Genomic DNA, 19,457 nt, shown 5'->3' on the forward strand with positions numbered 1-19,457 from the left:
AAAAAAAAAGAACTGAAGAACACTAAAATGTGGGAATATAACAAGTGAAATGGGACACTTGATCCCTTTCTTTTTTCTGCACAGTAAAAAAAAGAACTGAAGAACACTAAAATGTGGAAATATAACAAGTGAAATGGGACACATGATCTTTTTTTTTGCACAGTTCTGAAAACATTCAATGTAAAGTCAAAAAGGCTACAAAACTGGGACACTTTTCTTTACACAGTTCAGTGACATGTCTTGTTTATTTTAGCTACAAAGATGATGTGATGTCTTTAGAAATCTAAGAAAATCCTTGTTTCAATAGTATATGAAACTCAAAATGCCCTGTTATTAATGTGACTGAACATTTTTTAAATGTTTCACATTTTGTTTATCATTATTATTTATCATTTTGGAAATTCTATTTGAATAAATTATATTTTTGAAAGCTAACCTCACATTTTAATTGCCAAATAATAACATACACTCTTACCAGCGGTCAAAACAATGCCATTTACTGCTTTTTATATAGAAATAAAATATATTATGCATAATTGAGTTCGGAATTTGGCCCGGCCCTCCAAAATATTTTCAGTTGCTCATTTGGCCCCCTGGGAAAGATAATTGCCCACCCCTGATATAGAATATAGTTTTATAGCTCTACAAACAAGGTGACGGATCCCTATCTATAGCGGTGGCGTCGCTACAGAGGGCTGCGTCTAATGGCTGGCACTGAAAGTTTTAAGAGCTTACAATGTTGGTATTTTTCCAGTTTGGGTGGTTTGTCTCTATTTAGTTGAACCTGGTAAGCATTTTAACACATTGAGTGCCAACGACGAGTTATCTCGTTGTTGGCCGCCATGCGCTGAGTGCCAATGATGAGAAATCTCGTTATTTAATCGTTATTGCTTTTATTAGCGATATCCATTCATTTTTCATCAATCCAGCCTCACGTTATCATTGGGACTGTCTATGAGCTCGAAAGGGGCAAATACCGCCCCCTATCGTCTCCCGGATGGTATTGCACCCATTGGAATGGACTCAATGAAAATGCATGTGAAAAGAAAACTCCGGACATTTTACTTCTCAGGCATGTAACCCGAGACTACTGCATTCATTGGGGACCCTCAGAGCAGCGTGGATTATGTGTTTCGAATACATAACGTTGGATCGATATTTGGAATGGCGATCAGGAATTGGAATAATCTTTTTGCAGAACATCTGATCTGAGGTAAGGAATCTATTTTACCAGTCTTGGGGTAATCAGATGTTTTTTTCACATATTTCACAACGTGTCCCCTATGTGTGTATGTGTGTATGTGTGTATATGACGTTAGCGCTGACCAGGTCATAATCGATTTTTCAGCCCGCTTCTCTAGCATGCATAAGTACACATATACTATCGATAATCTAGCATTTATTTGAAAACTATTCATAAATCAGCCGGAAAATGACAACGTGTTGTGTATATTACACTAAAGGGCGATTCCGGCGGAATCTTTTTTTTTCTAGACATTTCCAAAAACGGAAATGTACCGATGAAAAAACAATCCGTTTCGTACATGTTGACTGCAAGCAAGACATTGATAAGCAACGGTGTATTAGACACATAGCCATAATATAGAATATAGAAATAGCTCCGCGAAAATCATGAAATACCGGAAAATCAGTCCCAAAAGGCTGGCATTCAAGCGATAGTGCGCCCCCTGCTAGCACTCAATGTGTTAAGGGTTTTTAGAAATCCAATTTGAAGGGATATTATCAGATTTGTATTCCACAATGTATTTTTTTTATCAGCTTTTTCTCCTTATTTTCTATTTTTTATCCCATCCCAATTTCGCTGTTTCCAATTCTCCCCTGTCTTGAACGTTGCTCGCATATGCCCCCCACAGGTCGGTCGTAGGGAGGATAGAAGCCTTGCATCATGTGTCCCCTCCGGTACACGAGGAGGCAGCCTGTCACATCTTTTCACCTGCCAGCGCGGACTCTCATTCGCGAGGTGTAACATGTGGGAGGCTCACACTACCCCCGCTATTTCCTGTCTCTGCTGTGCAGGTGTCCCCCAAACCGACCTGTAGGAGTCGCTGTCCACAACGTCCAGATTACCACCCATCGACTTCCACCCGCTGACTCTGCCAATTGAGCCAGTATGACGGCCGGCCCAAGCCGGAGGCAACGCCGACAGCTGGATTTGAACCCGGTGTCTCTTGCGTTGGTGTTGAGCGCAATGTCCGCTGCGCCACCCAGCCGCCCACCTGTATTCCACAATGTTGTAATTGCATCATTAAATGTATGAGTGTATAGTAATAAAAAACAACAACAACAAGAGAATGGTTGAAATCATTTATTTTACTTTTGGTAACCTGCTATTCTAAACTTGGTATGCCACTTTGAAGATGCATCAGCTTGGATTCTGTCATATCATGGGTTTGCTGTTCCAGAGGGGAATCCAATAGGCATATCTCTCCAGAAACACGGCCTAAGCTCCATCATGGGCGATCCAGTTGATTAAATAATCGGACCTGCAGGGGTTTGACAGAGTGTCAAATAAAATAACTCAGTTCAAAGGCTATAGGCCCGCAGGGGTTTAAATGTAGTGGAAACCTGGCAAGTGAGAGAAGAGTAGGCAAATCCAAGTTCCACTTTTCAATAGGCAATCATGCGTAACTGATCTAACAAGGAGCCAGGAGAGCCGACTGTACAGACCAGTGCCTTATAGACAGGCATTCTTGATTTGCCCCCCCACCCCCACCCCCACAAAAAAAAAGCAAGGCGGACGCTAATGCAATCTCTCAGTCGAGACACCTTCTCTCTCTGGCTATAAAGCACTGTTTTCCAATACGCCACCACACAGAAGTATAGGATTGGAGCAACTTTGGTGCTCGTTGAAGGAGAAATTAGAGAAATTAGTTCAGTCTGAAGCACTGGAGGCCGTTCCATAGAAAACAATGAAGAGCCGTGCGCAAGTGATTCAAGATTCAAAAAGTCTTGTCTTTAGCAAGGAATGCTCACAAACAACTTCAGATGATCCTGGTAAAAGCAAGTCTAACGATAAAATGAAAAAAGAAAATGTGCATTCGAATGTAGCACTATACTGACATTTAAAACACAAAAATGTCATCAAGAACACCTCAACGCCCCCCTTTCAACTATATTCTGCACCCCCCAGTGCGCCCCCCCCCCCCCCCCCCCCCCCCCCCCCCCCCCCCCAACACCATTCAGAAACCTTGCTCTAACCATTTAGGACCACGTGGTTAGATTGTGATAGTTCACGGTTTATGTTTTTTGTTTATTCTAAGGTGCTTTGGATGTATTTTTGGTTTTCTCTTGTGAGCTGTCAATCACCAGTTAATTGCCATGCAGCATGGCAGGTGTGTGGACTTGATTGACACCTGATTGGTGTCAGGTGTGCAGTGCCTTCAAGTAGGCTTGGTTGACTGTGTCGCAAGCTCATGGGGTTTTCTCTGTCTCTACTCTAGTGCTGGTTTTTGTTGTTGTTTTCAACTGCTAGGCGCAGTGGTGGTTACTTTTATATATTTTTTCCAGTTATTTTATACTGGTGTTTTATTTGTATTTATTTTATTCTTGTGTTTTCCCCCACCCTCTCTCATTGCTCAGCGATTCCAGTGGTTACCCCAAACTTTAAGATTCCCCTTTTTGTGTGTCTGCGTGTGTGTCCCTCAGTGCCTTGCTCTAACAAATATCATGGTGGTTAGATGTTACCAGGACCAGAAAGAATGTCAGTGCCTTGCTCTAACTAGTACCAGAAAGAATGTCAGTGCCTTGCCCTAACTAGTACCATGGTGGATAGATGTTACCAGGACCAGAAAGAATGCCATTCTGATCAAACGTCAGCCAGTGAGAATTACATGCACAGAGCTAGTAGTAGTGTTTAAACGGCACCATTGTGTAATCATGGATTGTGCCTCTATGTTAGTGACCAAATTAGCTACCATGTAGACCTATGTCTACTTTGAAAATAAAATCTATTTCAGGTCAGTGGCCATAGCATTTCTTTCTTAGAGGGGTATTGGCAACAGTTCACAGTATAGCGGCCAGATCCTCTTCCAAGCTCATAAAACCCCCATCTGCTTTAGAGAAATGTACTGTAGGATTCACTTCAATAATTTTCTACTTTTGTGATGCCCTAACCTTTAACACATTGACGGCCACAGGGATTAGACGGGGCCCACTCTATAAGGCCAGTTTATCATAACAAGGTTTAACTACAGTATGCGTGAGGGTGTTTGTAGAGCAAAATATTTTTTTTTTAATTATTGCTATGTGTCCATTCTCATTGTCAATTGACACTATAAACCTTCCCTTACATTTTTGTTTCATCAATATGTTCCCATTTTATAGCGTCGTGAATATGAACGTGATATCGGGTTGGTCTGGGGTAATTCCTGCTAAACAAGTTACAAGGCGCTAAGCTAATAACGTTAAATCGATTCGCGTTTCGGCCCTACACAAGCTAGAGATAAAAATCTAAATCATATGATCGATATCATGTTCCACCATGAATGCATGAAAGGGGGGGGGGGACGTCGTTTCTGATTATTGATTACCAATAACGGCATTCGTTATTGTAGCCTCATTTACTGATCAGCTGGTTGGCTATGATAACAAGGCCTGATCAGCATGAAATCTACGTGAAATCGTTCTTACCTGTGGCCGGTTGGATCCCAAAAAGGATTTCCCAGTTATTGATCGCCATCTGGTAGATAGATATGTCCATTGGCTGATGCTATATTCCTTTACTGCATACTGAATTCCGCGTCGCAAAAAGTATTCCGGGCTACAGGCATAGCTTTAGGCTAACAGAAAAGTCCACCCATGATGAAAAAAAAAAGTGAAACCGGTCTGTAACAGGGAACACTGCATTATCAAGACAGCGCCACTACCAGGATCTGGCCGGTAATGCACTTTTCCGAATCTCAAGAGTAGGGTATATCTGCAGTGCCGCTCCGTGACATTGAGTAGGTTATTAAAATGCAATAAAAGCAAAAACAAGCTTATCACGTATATATACGTGGTTGGCCGTCAAGCGCTGGCGCCGAATCACGTATATATACGTGGTTGGCCGGGAATGAGTTAAAACAATCGGCATGATATCATAATTATGGACAACCTTTGACTATCTGTGGCATGTTAATATCATAATTATGGACAACCTTTGACCATCTGTACAACCTAAATAAAAAAGTGCTTTTCAAAACCTTTATATGTTATATTATTTATTCATTTACTTTACTTGCATTTACTCAGGGGAGGTTCACTCAGGATGTACATATCGCTGCTGGCGGAACAAAACCTCATAACTCCATTTTTTTATATTTTTTTATATAAATCAACTCCGTAGATCATCCTCCATATGTGTGTGTGGGTTTTACAACGTTTAAACAATGGGAAAGCATTAAACCGAGCATCTGTCTAAACCTCCTAACTCTATTCACCCTCAAATCTGTGTTCGTTTTTTTCATCTGCTGAAAAGTTGGGTTTTTGGAGTTATGAGGTTTTGTCCCGCCAGCAGCGATATGTTCTTTTTCAGCAACACCCTGCTTCATATGCACACATTCACACCAGGGAGCTGCCTAGTACATCCTCTACTCTTAGCCAAGGAGCAAATCCACTGGAGCAGTTGGGGGTTCATAACATTTATTCATGACAGATTTGTATTTCATCCTGATATAATCCTGCTACGATATGATAAACATTATTTAATTATTGCCCAGCCCTAATAAAAGGACTATGGTACTTCCAAATTCAGAGGAAAGACCCAATGCATACACACACACATGCTACATTTACTGTGAAGTTATTTAGATGATATATTTAGTGTTTGTGTTTACACCATTTCTTGTATGTAGCTTTGTCAGTTTCTAGATACGCAAACCTTCCTATATACTGTATCTGGTAGGAGACATAGGCCTGTAGCTGTAGGACACAATGTATCTGCTTATCCCCTATAAAACTGCATCACTGTTTCCTCTGTGTAAAAATAAATAGATACTGATCTTTTTTACGTAGGTAGAGCAGTCGTCTGGTAATCCGGAGGTTCCCGGTTCGATTCCCACTCCTTCCGGGCAGCATGTCGAAGTGTCCTTGAGCAAGACACTTAACCCCTAATTGCTCCCAATGGGCAGGTTGGCACCTTGCATGGTCGCCTCCGCCGTCGGTGTGTGAATGTGTGAGTGAATGGGTCAAATGTGAGGAACAAATTGTAAAGAGCTTTGGGTAAAAGCGCTATATAAATGCAGCCATTTACCATTTATAGTATATTGTAGTAGTGTTACATTTTAAAAGTGGTGGGTTTTATTGTTTGATAACCTTGGAGTCTTTGCTGAAAGTGGAAGTATGGAGGATGCAAAAAAAAAGAGGCCGGTGTCATTTGATTTGGATATTTCTCATGACAGACATACTGTACATAGAAACGCACAGTTCATATGTCATCCTGTGCAGAACATCCACAGGCTGCAAGTGCTCAAGCTTGGCCTTGCTATGCTTCATATTGACCTCTGAAAGCAATCAACACCTCTTGGATGAATGCAAATCTAAGATAAAAAAAAAGACACATTAAATTAAATTAGATACAGCAGTGGTACATTTTCTATATATATGCTGGGAAAGCAAAACAATGTGGGTCAGTTGGCGGGTTTTAATCGGATAAGAAGAAATCACCATTATGTTTTAAAGCAGGTCAATCCTAATCTGGGAACCAGCTTGCATCCTTCATCATTCTATTCATTCACTAATCCTGGGGATAACAATGACTCTGACATCACTAGGACAAGAGTGTGTCTTAGACGGAAGTCCTTTAGCATGTAGCCCTACTACAATATCCCATGGGCTTCACTAGTATCCATATCAAATCACAATGAGAATGGGATTGCCTGTATACAGATTTAGCTGCTTTGCCATGGTGATGAACTGATGAGTGCATCAGGGGGGGAAGAAAACATCCTGTGACTGAATTTAAGACTGGATTTGTGTGTGTGTGTGTGTGTGCGTGCAAACTCACGTGTGCAGCAGTTTAACCCATTCTCTGCCACCACTTTGATCATCCTAAACCATTCCCTGCCAGCGCTATTTGTCTATGGAGATGTTCACCTTCTTTGCAGGGCTATAACTTTTTAAATTGTATTGCTAAGGGAGGCCCCAGTGGCGAACCACATAGCGCGCTCAGCCGCGACACGGCCGACCCGGGTTCGACTCCCGAACCCGTCGTTATTTGCAGAATGTCTTCCCCCCACTCTGTCTCCCATTCCTCCTCTGTCTCTCTCTACTGGACTGCCCAGTAGCAATAAAGCGATAAAACGCCAAAAAATAAATCTTAAAAAAAAAATTTGTTTTGCTAAATTGACATTACTATGGCCCATTCAACATCAATTATCTATCGTTCAGGATGTAGGAACGTTTTACTTTTTCATTCACACATTCATACGAAAATACCGTCTAGAGTATAAATATGTTTTTATCGTTTTCTGCAGTATTTCATAGAACGTGAGATATAGGCATAAATGCATATTAGATTATCAAATGCAGTTTGATACCGATCCATGCTATATTAAAAATTTCAACTGTAAATGGTCCTAAACGTTATGACTTATCATCTACGGGTGAACGGAGGGGGGGGGGGGGGGGGGTCGTTTATCGAAAATGATAAAGAAAAACGCTGAAACTCACGTCAGTCTCCTCGTACCGTTGGGCGATGAGAGTGGAACAAACAGATCCCAGTTATGTGGTGGGGATCGAGGCGATCCAGTTTGTATAATACTAATATACGCCCAAATCATGTTGTTTATTGAGTTATGGCAACGATCCATGTCCACGTGTGGATTGAGTCCCGGGACGATGAGCGAGTGGCCGGACGGAATTAGGGGACGGACCGAGCTGAAACGGGCATTTCCGGTTTGGCAACTCGCCGATCGGCCACCAGGTGGCGGTATTGAAGCGTTGCAGAGTTGTGATGGCTCCCGCAGCATATGACAAGGCTCCGTGGGTGAAATATGAATTCCATGACGAAAATATGAAATATGACCTTGAAACACGCTGTACAGCGATATTGGCAGACAACGCATGATGGGCAATAACGCTGAACAGCGATTTTGGCGGGCAATGGGTATAGATAAATGGAAATCAGCTGGGGAAATGAATGGAAGGTGAGGGCTTCACTGAAAACGGAATGGCACGCCATTAATGAAACTGACATGTACAATAGCAATACATTTCTTGAATATCAAGGATGTCAATTTCATATTGTAAATACAATATTTTCTCATTTTGTCAAAATGCCAAATCACTAGCCTATTTTAAGGTGCTCCCATAATCGAGCAGACTGTACACGGACTGGACTCTGCGGAGGTCCTGGACTCATTGAGCTTTCATAGTCAAGCGGATCTCCGCGGACCAATCTCCTACATGTCTCGCAGCAGTTTTTTACACCAGTTTACACCTCGCGCCAGTTTGTGTGACACCAAGTGGGCGCCGCGGACGTCCGCGCATCAGAAAATAGGAGCTTCGCACTTGGACTCTGCGTTGGGTCTGCTTTGAGTAGCCTTTGGGTCAGCTTTGAGCCTGCGGGAGTCTGCTCCATGTACAGTCCGCTCGACTATGGGAGCAGCTTAAGACTGTCTGCCTGTATATCGTCAAAAAGGTGAAATACCACAACATGCACCCAAAATATAACAAAAAAAAATATTTATGCAAAAATCACTTTTAAAAAACATCTGCTGAATGACATTCCAAGTTTAAAATGTCAATACGTTTTTTAAACATTGCAAAGTTCTTCCTCAATCAAATACGCCCCTTCTACTTTTACTGGTATAAGCAATTGTACGTCTCACTCCATTAATTTTGTATAGTCCTAGGTCTGCATATCTTTCCAGAGCTGATGACGGAAGTAGCCAGGGAGATAAATGTCTCCCTTTCTGTTTGTCTCAGGCGTGTGTCTATTACTGTTTGTGTCTATTCTCTGTGTAAGTTAATTTTGTATACAAGAAAACATTCACTGTGGCCTGCAGAAGGACTGCATTTCTCTGGCTTCTGATTTCACACCAATCAGAAACTAAATAAAAAATAATCTTATGACTTCTTCTTTTAACACTTTGTGCGCCATTCACATTGTACGACGTGTTTCAAGTTCATGCGAATTCTGCCAATCCACGGCGTACAACGTTATTTTGATCATATTTCATATTTTCGCCATGGTATTCATATTTCCCTCACAGAGGCTGGTCTGATGCTGTGGGACTCGGCACAACTCTGCAACGCTTCAATACTGCCACCTGGTGGATGATCGGCGAGTTGCCAAACCGGAAATGCCGGTTGGATATCGGTGCGTCTCCTAAATACGTCCGGCCACTCGCTTATCGTTGCGCGACTCAAGACACACGTCCATTTGTAGCGATCGCTGCCATAACTCAATAATCGACATGATTTGGGCTGTTATTATTATTATACAAACCGGAAATGGATCGCCTCGATCCCCATCAAATAACTGGGATCTTTTTGCTCCAGTGTCATCGCCCAACGGTAAGAGGAGGCTGCCGTGACTTTCAGCGTTTGTTTATTATTATCCATGCAAACTGCTCTGATCTATATATCACCCATACTACATAAATCATTTAACGACGATCACGGAATTATAAACGACTCCCCCCCTCCGTTCACCCGCGCATGATCAGTCATAACGTTTAGGACCATGTACAGTTGAAATTTGTAATATAGCGTGGATCGGCAACAAACTGCATTTGATAATGTATATATGCATTTATGCCTATATCTCACGTTCTAGGAATTACTGCAGAAAACGATAAAAACATATTTATAATCTAGACGGTATTTTCGTATGAATGTGTGAATGAAAAAGTAAAACGTTCCTACATCCTGAACGATAGATAATCATAGACTTACAGTACTGGCAGAGAATGGTATATGTACAGGCGCACCAACCGACCTGTAGGAGTCGCTGTCCACAACGTCCAATCCCCACCCACCGGCTTTCCCACCCTCCAACACTACCAATTGTGTTAGTATGACGACCGGCCAAGCCGGTAGCAACGCCGAGAGCTGGGCTCGATACCAGCATCTCCTGCGTTAGTGGCGAGCGCCTTGCCCACTGCACCACTCAGCCGCCCTTGTTTTTGTTTTTCCAGTGCATATAATATACCCATTCTCCGCCATTGACTGATTAAGACGTCATTCCTCGCCATGCTTAATCTGCCAATGACGGATTACGACGTCATCGAGATCAATATTTCAAATTTTCGTCATGGTATTCACATTTCACCCACGGAGTCATGACTGGTGCTGTAGATCTCCAGTCAACTCTCCAGCGCTTCAATACCTCCACCTGGTGGCCGATTGGCGAGTTGCCAAACCGGAAGTGGGGCCGGAAGTGCTTGGTGTCACCCCTATTCCGTCCGCCACTCGCTATCGCTCGCGGGTCTCCATCTGGACACACTGGATAATCGATCCGTTGCCATAACTCGATAAACAACATTATTTGGACGTATATAGTATTATACAACCTGGAAATGGAGCGCATAGATCAACATCCCATAATAGCGATCTTTTTGCTCCAGTATCATCCCCCATCGCTACGAGGAAGCTGCGGTGAGTTTCAGCGTTTTTGATTATTATTATCCATACAAACTGCTATGATCTATATATCACCCATACGACATGAATCATTTAACGTCGGTCATTGCATTATAAACGACCCCCCCCCCGGTCACCAGCAGATGATGAGTCATGACGTTTAGGACCTTGTACAATTGAAATGTTTAATCTGGCGTCAATCGCTATCAAACTGCATTTGATGATCTAATATATGCATAAATGACTATCTCACGTTCTATGAAATACTGCAGAAAACGATAAAAACATATTCATACTCTAGACCGTATTTTTGTATGAATGTGTGAATGAAAAAGTATAACGTTCCCACATCCTGAATGATAGATAAATGATCTTGAATGGGCCATAGTAATGTCAATTTAGCAATACAATTTAAAAAGTTATAGCCCTGCAAAGTAGGTGAACATCTCCATAGACAAATAGAGCTGGCAGAGGATGGTATAAGGGTACAATGCCTGGCGAAGAATGGGTTAATACTGTTCTGTACACCTGCAAGCCCTAACTTATAGCAAAGCCAAGGCAATCATGTGATTTCAATCATGTGAAAGAAAACAATAAATACAAAATAAAATGTTGATTCTATCTTCTAAGATTAAAAATGTATTCACAAGTTACAAAAAAATTTTTTTCAGTATTGTTATGGTCTCAACTTCCTTGTGTCCTAGAAACTATAAATCGTTACCCAACTAAATCCTCCCAAGTTGCCAATGTGTGTGTGTGTGTGTGTGTGCAGAATTTGATGAAAGAAACATCTGTAGGAATTGAAAGACTATAAAGAACGTGTTTGCATAATGGTTTCAGGAGATTGTAAAGAAATAGTCCTTGTTGTATGCTGATTCACTATATACCGGTAGTAATCAATGCATTTTTATTTAAGTTTAATTATTAGGTTATATTGAACAGCTATTATTACATGCATATACATATAATATACACTAATACAAATATAATTGTTTAGACTGTCTTGCTGATGGCAAGTTGGGGATTGTGTAGTTTTAATTGACATATTTCATTCCTACCTCTTTCCCCAATGAAAGTTGTCAACTTTGACAGTGGAATTACAGTAGCCTCCAGTCTTCGTTCCATGAATATACCAATAAATCCCAGGAGGTTGTGTCACAGATTGATAGACATTTTGAGTGTTTTATAAAACTGTGAAAATGCCATGTTCTAGAGGATTATCCTGCTGCCCTCAATAGCTGTGTGGCCAGGGCTGTGATTAATGAACTGATTAGTGAACGAGTGGCCACAGCTGTGGTTTGTTGGAATTGATCGAGGGAAGACCTGTCTATTTCCTAATCTCATAGGTTAGTGATGATGTAATGACCTGCATACCTGGGCTTTATCATGTCAGTCCAGTGTTGCCAAGTAGTTTGCACATACAAGCATTGATGCACATTGATGCATTCATGATGACACATAATACCTATTAACTATTATATACATTTGATTTGGAAATGGTAGCATGTCCAGGTGAGAAACGCCAATGCTGTGAACAACTAGTGTGACAACCCCAATCCACCACTGGGCTTGGTGATTGAAGGGCGCTACGTAACGGTCCAATGGCTAGGCTCTGCCCATATTTGGGGCGTCCACTTCCAGGCGCACCTGCAGTTAGAAGGCCATCAAGACCAGCTAGCCAATCACGACGCAATGCGCGTGTTGAGGAGAGTGAGCAAATAGGGTCAGAGGACACACGCTCTCTCATATACAAAATGTATGGTGTTTTCAAATGCTAAATCCAAGCCACTAAACCATCCTTCTATCACCACTTTTCAGGGCCTTCAGATTGAGTGTGTATCTCAATATAAGTATCTAGGATTCATAATTGATGATTCTCTTTCTTTTAAGCCTCACACTCAGCAACTAGCTAAAAAGTTGAAGTTGAAACTGGGTTTTTATTTTAGGAACAAGGCTTGTTTCTTCTTCGAGGTTAAACAGAGGCTGGTTGCTGCCACTTTTATGTCTGTGTTGGACTATGGTGATGTTATACAAGCATGCATCCTCGAAATGCCTACACTCACTGGATTCTGTCTACCATGGAGTGCTGAGATTCATCAAAAATTTTAAAGTCCTTACTCACCACTGTACTTTGTATTCTCGGGTGGGATGGTCTTCCCTGTCCACCCGCAGACTCAACCATTGGCATATCCTTATTTATAAGGCTATCCTTGGATTGCTGCCAATTTACCTACAGATGTATAGTACATTCTCCAAAAAAGTATGGGCAGTAATGGTCTTATTTTTACTAACTGTCCCTCGGGTCCGTACTGAACTGGGAAAAAGGGCGTTCAGATATGCAGCTCCCTCCACCTGGAATCAGCTACAAAACCACCTGAACTTGCATGAGCTGGTCTCACTGGTTGCTTTGAAAACCCTTCTAAGCAATATGGAATCCAGCACATCTGGCTGTAGATGTTTTGACTGACTTTAAATAGTTCTGTGAATTGAAACAAAAGAGATGATTGTGGACTTCAGGAGGTCGGGGGTCAAGGACTACAGCCCCCTCAGCATCGACGGGGCACCGGTTGAGAGAGTGAACAGTTTCAAGTACCTCGGAGCCCACATATCCGAGGACTTGACATGGACCACACACATTGACAGTGTTGTGAAGAAGGCACGACAACGCCTCTACTTCCTCAGGCGCCTAAGGAAGTTCCAAGTCAGTCAGAAGATCCTTAGGAACTTCTACTCATGTACAATAGAGAGCATCCCGACTGGCAACATCACCTCCTGGTTTGGGAATAGCACTGCACAAGACCGTAGCAGACTACAAAGAGTGACACGTTCAGCCGAACGCACAATTGGAGGGGGGCTTCCCACCCTCCAGAACATTTACAACAAGCGGTGCAAGGGGAAGGCTAAGAGAATCATCAAGGACTCCAGCCACCCGAACAACTGCCTCTTTGAACTGCTGCGGTCAGGCAAGCGATACCGGAGTCTTAAGGCGAGCACAGAAAGACTCAGAAGAAGCTTCTATCCCCAGGCCATCAGGCTGCTCAACGAACAATAAACACTATGCAACAACCATTAAATGCACACAGCACACACATCCACACGCACACACTCACTTTAAACAAACAACTCACTGCAGCACCCACTTGAACACCTAAACACACTTTACACTTTATTGGTAAAGGATTTGCACTACAACTCGTACACCTTACTGTAAATTGTACCTAAATTGTACCTCATCCCATTTCTGCTCTGCACTATATAGTATTGTATATTAGTACATTGCATATTATATTGTATATTGTATGGTAACTCAGTTACTTCTATTCTGCATCGAACATTGTACATTGTGAACACTGTGACCTCTATTTTTACTTCTATTTTACATGCTATACTATTTTATTTCATACTTATCTTGTCTGGCACAGTCTCTGGAGCGTAACAGTAAGAAGCATTTTGTATAAAAGTATTCTGTACTTCTGTATGACAACTATTAAAGAAACTTGAAACTTGTCCTTGTTTTTGTTTTAATTGCTATATGTTTGTTTTTTTAAATAGTTTTTGTCTGTAAATGTGAAATTGTAACTGTGCTGCTGCCTATCTTGGCCAGGACACTCTTGTAAAAGAGATTTTGAATCTCAATGAGACTTTTTCCTGGTTAAATAAAGGTTAAATAAAGAATTAAATAAAAATATATATCGGGGGCGAGGAGACAGACCGGTTGTGGAGAAGCCGCCCGGCAGACAGTCGGAGTATAAGTTAAATTGCCACACTAGCCACTGATCAAGGTTTTTCCTCCACCACCCGATTGCCACTGTGGGACTGACCATGGCTGGAAGCAATGGAGGACTTGACCACTTTTGGAGACTTTCCTCCACACACTGTTGTTTTGGTGTTCTGTCCTGTGTGAGCTAGCTGGCTAGCTGTGCCGTGTTGGATGGGCTATTTTGGCCCCGGGCAGTAGCATTTATTGTAACACTCCCCGTTTATTAGCTGCCTCCTGTGTCCATATCTTCCCTTCTCCATTACTCTGTTTGTTTTATTTTTAATATGTGTCTGATATATGTGTCGGGTAATATATTTTAGTTCCGAGTGTTCCCATGTGTCTGCTTGTAGCATCCACGTTGGTCCGTAGGGTGCAGCTTGTCACAGCAGCTGCCCCCGCATTTATTTATACATGTGGCCATTTGCGTGGTAAATTTTTTTTTGTGTATACGTTCCACCAGTTTGGTGCGCTAAGTATATACATGCTGCCATTTTGGCGCCTCTATTCTCTTGCTCAGTGCTGGTACAGGTCAGGGTACTGCCCCATTCTTGCCTATAGGCTGCTGTCGCACATTAGGTGTGCTGACACCATTTCCACACCAGCGATTGGCTGCTGGCAAGCGGAAGTGTCGGAACTTCCTGCCCCCAAATTCATTCTTCTTCAATTTGTAATAAAATGTAATTTCCAAATAAAAACCTCTGTTACACCTTCATCTGTTGTATTTGTTTCACTTACCTGTAACTGGAAATAACATGGGAACTGACCTGCTATGAGAAATTTGGGATTACAACATAGCAATCATCCACTTTGTATTGGTATGCTTTTGGTATGCATACAAATCTTTCACATACAGTATTTGCACACTAACAAATCACATACTGATAATTGCATACAATATAGTATGTAGCATGCAGAATTCAGAAGCACCAACACTGACACTTGTTTATTTAGGCCAGGGAAAGGTAATCTTTTTGTATTTATTCATTTAGATATTTTGTGATCATATTGAGACCTTTTCAACAATATGTGTCGTCATATGACAAACTGAACTTGTGTTGCACTGTGACTGACATTTATTTTTCCTTGTGTGTTTTTAATTTTAGACCTCATAAACTAGCAATGCCATTCATTCCCTCACTCCCACAGTCACTCATACATTCATCCACATTTAGTTAGCCCCTAGCAGCGTCTCTCAGGCACTTTGTAAATCCAATTCAGTCATGCGAGAATGCTTCACATCTGACACTGTGTCCTTGTTCATTTACTTTGCATGGATGTGAGTGCCATTAGTGCGGTAACAGTGGTGAAGCAGGAGGACACACATTAACGGAACAAGCGACCCCATGGGAGAATGTGAGTGCCAAGGCATGGGAACAAATCTGTTCCTCATGAGCATATGGAGGTATGCCATAATTCCCAGTGGTGCTTGACGAGATGGCCTGTTTTTAAAGGTGACCGAGCAGGATGGAGCCAGTAGTCTCTGGATGTCAACCAGAGAGGAGCTACTAGTTAAGTTGGGGAGCTGGCAAGGCGACCATAACAAATTAGGTCATTGCTTTTTAGGGAAAACTAGACTGTAGGTTTTATAGTAGAAGAATAAAATAGAATAGACTTTGTCATTACACACAGCATTATACAGCTCAGACTCAACAGTGCACAATTAACATTTTGATTGCCTAAGGTTAAATTCATGATATACCATCCGTTGCCAGCTCTATTTAACATGGAGAAGTTCTTTGCAGGGCTATAACTTTTTAAATTCTATTGCTAGATTTCCATTATTAGGGCCCATTCAAGGTCCTATATGTATTGTTCATGGTGTAGCAACGTTAAACTTTTTCATTCACATATTCATACTAAAATATGGTCTAAAGTATAAGTATGTTTTCATCTCTTTCTGCAGCTTTCTCCAGAACGTGATTTATAGCCCCAAATGCATTATATTGATGATGAAATACAGTTTGGTAGAATCTGTGCGAGATCAAAAATTTCAATTGGACATACTTCTAGAATTTACTACACGTCATCTGATGTTGACCGGATGGGCGAGGGGGCGTTTATAATTCCGTGGGCAACGTTATACCATTCATCTAATGTGGGTCATATGTTCATCATAGCAGTTAGTAAAGAACACGTTAGAATATAACGCTAAAACTCACCCCAGTCTCCTCAGGCCATTGGGCGATCAGCGTGGAGTTGACAGTTTTCAATTATGGGATGTCGAAATACCGGATCTATTTCCAGGTTGTATAATAGTATATACGTCCAAATCATGTTGTTTTTTCGAGTTATTTCCACCGATCGATGTTCACTGTGTGAAGACTGAGGGCGGGTTCACACCTACCCTGTTTGGTCCACTTTAAGTGGACCATGGTCCCTTTAAGTGGACCATGGTCCCTTTAGATCGATAGTCCGTTTGGTTTGTACAGGTATGAACGCAAACCGAACTATAATGAGGACCAAACAACCGAACCATGGTCCTCTTGAAAAGTTGGGACTCGGTTCGTTTCAAAGTGGACCATGGTTTGTTTGCTGTTGGTGTGAACGCAAAACGAACTTTATATAGTATCTAATCTAGAGCAAATGAGTGACAGGTGCCTAGTGGCGGCGGTCGCGCGACCCAACTTGACAGCGCCAAGTGACAGCTTGCGCGCACGTAGCAACCCAACTCAAATGAATGACAGGCGCGCGGACAGTCTCTCTCTTCCTCTCTCTCTCTCTCTCTTTCTCTCTCTCTCTCTGTCTCTCTAGACTGGCGCCGCGCGCGGACAGTCTCTCTCTTCCTCTCTCTCTCTCTAGATGAATGAGCAGTCGCGCGAGTCGCGACCCAACTCTTCCCCAAAGAGCGCGCAGGCGCAACTCCACCTAATAACTTCATCCTCACATTAGCAGCCTTGTCTGTATCTCACAGCGGCAAAAAATTAAAATAAAAAAGACAGCAATGAGTCGAGGATCAACGTGGGGTAACGACGAGGTGAAGGCTCTTTCCCTCGCGCGCTAAACCCGCAAATGTTAATACGTCACTTGTGACAGGCATAGCAACAAGCATAGCAACCAGGCATGAGAGTGACAGCTAGACAAATGAAATCTAAACAGTCAGCGTGTGGGCGAGGTGTGTCAATACGCTGGCGGCAACTGTTTACATTTGTGAGTGCTAGTCCAATAGATCAGGGGTTCCCAAACTTTTCAGGCCAGGGCCCAGAAAATAAGTCGTCAGAGAGCCGCGGCCCAATGCACATCGTCGGGCTTTTTTTTTTTTTGCCAGGCGACCGATTTTTTAAGCCAAATATCACTTCAATCCTATTAAATTAGTTCAAGTTAGTTATTCATTTATATGTGCTATTTATGAGAGGGCTAACTTGTTGCAAAATAATAATGATAATAATAATAGCCTCATTAAAATACTATTGTTGCTTCGGTTGTTTTCAGCGTTTTATGTGCATAATCTGTTATTTAGTTTGAAATGGTCGTTGAAATAAGTAGATTTTTCGTTTTTGTTTATTTATTAAGTTAATATAAAACCATAATAGTCACATTTTAGAATACAATAGAATAGAATTTTAGAATACAACTAGAAACACTGTCCTGGCCTGCTTCTAAGTTCAGTCACCTGACAAAAAAAAAAAAAAAAAAAAAAAATATTTTTTAAATTGTCTCGCGGCCCACCCGTGGCTGTTCGCGGCCCACCTTTGGGTCGCGACCCCGACTTTGGGAACCACTGCAATAGATGAACGACTTGGCGACAGCATGTCCTTTGTTTACAAATTAGATCCGCACCAAACAGGGTAGTGTGAACGCAGACCAAAAGCAAACAATGTATCATTTTCACATTTGGTCCACCAGAAAGTCCGGACTATCCACGGAAAGTCCGGACTATCCCTGGACTTTCAGATGTGAACACACCCTGAGTCTCTCTAACATTAGCGAGTGCCCGGACCACATATGGAGTGAGTCCTGCCGGGTTAAAGGTTGACATCCGGTTTTTCGATCTGCCGATCGGCCACCAGATGGCGCTCTTGAACCGCTAGAGGATTGAGAGGAGATCAGAACTGTGTGTCAAGGCTGCAGAGGGGAAATATGATTCCGATCACAGATTTTTGAAATATTGATATCAAAGACGAGTTCCGGCGTCCTCGGCAACTTGAGCATGGCGGGGAATGACGAGTTCCGGCGTTTTCGGCAGTTAAAGTGTTAAGATCTCTGAGAATGTTAACACTTGCCGTGCCAGCAGGGGGTGCCAGAAATAGGCGCTTGAGTGCCAACGCTGTAGTCAATGGAGGGCGATCATATGCGAATGCATAAACTATATCTTAAATTATGGCTGTGTCTAATACGCCCGTCGCTTATCAATGACTTGTTTTCAGTCAACATTGTCGAAACGGATAGTTTTTTAATCGGCTCAGAAAAACGTTCAGAAAAAAAGATTCTGCAGGAATCGCGCTTTACTGTAATACACAAAACACGTTGTCATTTTTCGGCCTATTTATGAATCGTTTTCAAATAAATGCTAGATTATCGATAGTATATGTGTACTTATGCACGCTATAGAAGCGGGCTGAAAAATCGATTCTCTTATTTCCTGATCAGCACATGTGACAGATCGGTTCGGACTTCCCTTTTTTTGTATTTTATTTTTTTATTATTTTTTTTAAACAAACATAAACAAACATGACAACACACGATAAGATATACAAGCATTATTAACAGTGCATATCCAATGAAATCACCATTTAGTTAAATGTCTTATACAGGATATACCCCTAATAACTGCTATCTAATACCCTACACACATATGCTCTAGCTCGTACCCCCCCTCTCCCGGACCCCCCATTGGATAATCCATCCATTATCCCTCGCTCCTAACCAGACACTACCATTATATGCTAGCTTTTATTCTCTCCACCACTTCTAACCACATTGTCATTTTGGATTCATTGAGACCCAAAATGCTTGCTGTAGATATTTCTTGATAAATCACATCGAGATATGTAATAATCCAGACCTTTCGGCAAATTTTTTCCGGTTGGAACCATCGTGATGCTATCGGCTTTTTAGCCACTGTGATACCCGATAAAACCAATCTCTTTAGCTGTGGATGTACTGCACACTCAAA

Source organism: Notolepis coatsorum (genome assembly GCF_963971535.1).
Source record: "Notolepis coatsorum genome assembly, chromosome: 7".
In the NCBI taxonomy this organism is placed as follows: domain Eukaryota; kingdom Metazoa; phylum Chordata; class Actinopteri; order Aulopiformes; family Paralepididae; genus Notolepis; species Notolepis coatsorum.